Here is a 3,933-nt window from a genome sequence, read left to right as displayed (position 1 = left end):
CAGCCCCCATCAGTCAGAAAGTCGCGACCGATATTTTAAAAAACTGTTCTTGCGATACTAAGTCACATAGACGATTCAATCAAATAATGTATGGTAGAAAATTTTATACCTTTTTAATATCATTTACTACAGTTTTTGTTTCTGTTTTGTTTTAGATATGTAATGGTTGGACAATTGAGGATCAGTGATAAAGCAAAAATTTCAGCTTAATCTGGAGTATGAAGGAAAGCGACAGCTGTTCAGAGATGGTGGCAAACTGAACACTGAATCCTAAAACCATTAAAGGTTGTCACCAAAAACTGATGACAACGGGATCTGTGGCTGAAATAATAACAAAACCAAAACAAACTAGATGGGCACTCAGGAGATTGCATACGTCTGCCAGGATGATTAGTTTACGTTTTGTATCCCACTGATGGGCGGGATCTGCATCTGGCCCTAAACTAAAATATAATCCGTTTGTTCTCTTCACCGAACCAACTCATCCACACCATGTTTCATCCAAATCCGTCCATAACTTTTTGACATATCGTTTTGTATGTCGTTTTAGCCCAATCACTTAAAAAACCGTCTAAGATTCAGATTCAGATTTTCACCAAAATCGAATCAATTCTTCCTTGTTACACACCTAACCTGCCCACCAAGATTTATCTGAATCTGTCGACAACTTTTTGAAATATCATGCTAAATGTCATTTTTCGCCCTATTATATTCCTCAATGGTGAAAAAGCACTTTTAAAAATCCTCGGATCCAAATCCGGATCCAGATATTCACCAACATCTAATCAATCTGTCCTTGTCACATACCCAAGCTCTCCACCAAATTTTGTCCAAATCTTTCCACAACTTTGAGATATCCTGTTCAGAAACAGATAGACAGGGGTGAAATCATAACCTCCGTCTACCTTTGGTGGCAGAGGTAATCAGAAACAAAACAAAAAAGTAGTACATAATATAAATTTGTTTTAAACTTTTCTACCAGACATAATTTGATGGAATCGTCTATGTTACTTCGTACCATAAGAACAGCATTTTAAAAATAGGTCGTGACTTTTCAATCACCATATGTATATATATATATATATATATATATATATATATATATATATATATATATATATATATATATATATATATATATATATATATATATATATATATATATATGTATTGGTGCCATGGTAGGATAAAATGCATTCAAGAGCAAGAAAAGGCATAACTCAAAGTAAAACAAGCACAATGACTGTTTTGATTTTGAACTCACCAACCATAAAACAGATTGCTCACAAATGAAAAAGGAAAGGCCAAGTAGAACCTGACGTCATGGTATCGCATTTAGTTTGAAATTTAATGGTGAGACTAGGAATTTGTGTTTAATATTTCGAAATTGAATGAGGCAAACGTGATTTTGACTGGCAAAACATAATTCACTCATTTGACCATACATGAAATTGAACGCTTAAAATTCGAAATTGAAACGTTAGTTCGTCCATCGGGTGTGAAAATGCGTGAATTTGAATGCTCATCGCCGAACGGTTGAAATAATTTTGAAAATTCCTGGGAAAACCTATAATATCTAGCCGAGTAATTGGTCTGAGCAATCATAAACAAGAGTAAATACACATTCAACCCTCATGAATTATTTTTTCTTTCATTGACTTTTTAATATACCAGGATGGTCGATCACGCTTGTTCTTTAAAATAACACAAAGAAACACATTCTTGACAAGACTCACATCACGTGTTAGAGAGTATGAATGTGCATCCCAGCATCAGATGTCACTGCTATAGTAGCAATATGTAGCAGCTGCTTTACCTCGTATTTTTGGCACTATTAAAATTTTCATTTTGCGATGTATTTTGCTGGTCATATTTTTTGTGTCATGTGGGCTTTCACTTGCTATTGATGTTGAGGTTGAGGCCTCTATGCTTGTTAGAGCACTGGGGCAGTCATGACAAAGCAATGCTGGACAGAGAAGGTTCACCACTCCGTCAAAGGTTGCAGACTTTTCTTCCATGAGCGGCCACGGGGATTGTGAACCGCACCACTGAGGGCAATGCAACAAGGCTTTACCCACTCCACCACTAAGCTGATTGATGATGCTGATGAAATGCTGCAATTAATTTTGACGCCTATAGCATTTCAACTAAATTCCTGGAGTGGCTTTTTATCAATACACTCATACCTCTGACAAACTACTCATTTGTAGTCGAATTCAAGTATGAGAACCCTGTTCTACAATATTGAGAACAGGGTCTTTTCTACTTCCCTATGCTTCTTTATCAAACCTTTTGAAGTTCAGTCTTTCAAACGTTTGGGCCTCGTAATCAGCCACGATCATTCTTCGGCAAACCACGTTGGGCAAGCCTCTAAAATCAGCTGCCGATTGGGTATCCTCCATTGTGTTCTCTTTCCTTGACAAATTGAATGACGAACAACTTCCAAGGCCGTTATCGGCAGCTCGATGGAGTACTGCTCTGCCTTTTGTACCGATGCCTAATGCCTCACACCCTTCATTTATATCTTGAGGCCAATGAGACCAAGGCCATCAAAAACATTCAAATCCGCCATGATGAAGTTGAACTCTGGGCGTGTTACTCTCACGTGGAAGACCTCCTTGTCTTCTACCACCTCCTTTCTGGCATTACACCCTCTGCCCTTTCAGTGCTCTGCTCCCCCCCCCCACCCAACTCCCACTCCACACGTTTTTACAAAGTGCACACAGTTTGTCAGTTGTCCACTTCTCACTGCTCACCTCCACTCATATGTCCCTATTTCCTCACCTGGGGAACCAACTTCCTCAATCTGTTCAATCTCACTCTTCCCTCCAGAGACTCAAGATGGCCATTCACCTCTTCTTCAGGTCATCCCCTCCCATCCCTACTCATGATCTTTTCTACCCTCATTCACCATCACCAGGCCAACCCCTTCCTCTCCAAGGCTATTGTATTGTCTCCCTTCTCCCTCCACACACCCTTCTGTTTTTTGTTCCATCGTGGTTTCATCTATGCTTTTCACTTCCCCTTCTTGCTGTGCTTGAGTTTGTTCATCCCTGTGTCCTGCACCCCCTTTCCCTCCTCCTTGCTCTCATTCTTCATCCACATGTCCCCTCCCTCCCCTCCTGTTGTGCTTACCACTACGTTTTGTGTTTTATCTCTTCCATGAGTGTCAGCTTTGTCTGGAAAACAAAATGTATTTTGTACTCCCAAACTTTGAACCGATTTAAATCTTTGCTGTTGCTATGGACATTTACACGAGCATAGCTTTTCGGGCAGAGGGGAGCAAGTGTGTGCTCAGGAGAGTAAACACTTACATCCGAGTCCTGATCTTCTTTAGCAGCCACTATGATCCCACCTTTCTTGGGCGGTCGGCTGGGGGAAACTTGTCTCGAATCTTCATGAACCGGCTAGCCAGGACCGAGGTTCGACGACTTATGGCAGGAATTTGGAATTTGGCTATGGTGCCGGTGATAGCTCACCAACTCTTCGCGAAGGCCACCCTGTGTTCTGATGCTGGCAAGACAGGACACCCGTTTACCATCCATCCGAGGGATGGCACAGCCATTGATGAATCGCCCCAGCTGTAGCAAAAGCTGGTTGTTGGGTGGAGGTGGGAGCTTGAGGGGTTTCTGAGTTGTTTTCAATGCATTATAAAACTTCACAACAGTTTCAGGGTGTGTATACAACACAGATATGATGGGCCAAATGCTCTGCTGTCTAAGCTTCCTGATAAATGAATCAAACTTGGTAATGAAATAAAAAAATATGTTGTTACTCAATTCCTTTAACACTGACATCAAATATACAACTTAAATCTTTTACAAACAGGATTACTTTGAAGTATGAAATCTACATTTGATGAAGGGTGTCTCGTTGGATACGTATGGGGGGATGTAGAAATAGCAGCGAGCTTCAACTGTTTTAAAAGCTTTG

General features: G+C 40.4%; 1 protein-coding gene across 4 annotated transcripts in view; it reads left to right on the top strand.

Annotated features, from left to right (window-relative positions):
* CMTM7 (CKLF like MARVEL transmembrane domain containing 7) overlaps positions 1-1,858 on the top strand; it is a 32,877-nt gene extending 31,019 nt beyond the window's left edge. For all 4 annotated transcript variants that reach the window (XM_085845471.1, XM_085845470.1, XM_085845469.1 and 1 more), the window contains one exon: positions 1-1,858. This exon is cut by the window's left edge. The gene's annotated coding sequence lies outside the window, so the exon portion shown is untranslated.
* Positions 1,859-3,933: the final 2,075 nt, after the last annotated feature.

Source organism: Eptatretus burgeri, chromosome 11 (assembly GCF_056783735.1).
Source record: "Eptatretus burgeri isolate ZD-2024b chromosome 11, Ebu_testis_v1, whole genome shotgun sequence".
Classification (NCBI taxonomy): Eukaryota; Metazoa; Chordata; class Myxini; order Myxiniformes; family Myxinidae; genus Eptatretus; species Eptatretus burgeri.
The sequence above is the reverse complement of the archived record's forward strand: the minus strand, read 5'-3'. Positions and strand labels throughout refer to the sequence as shown.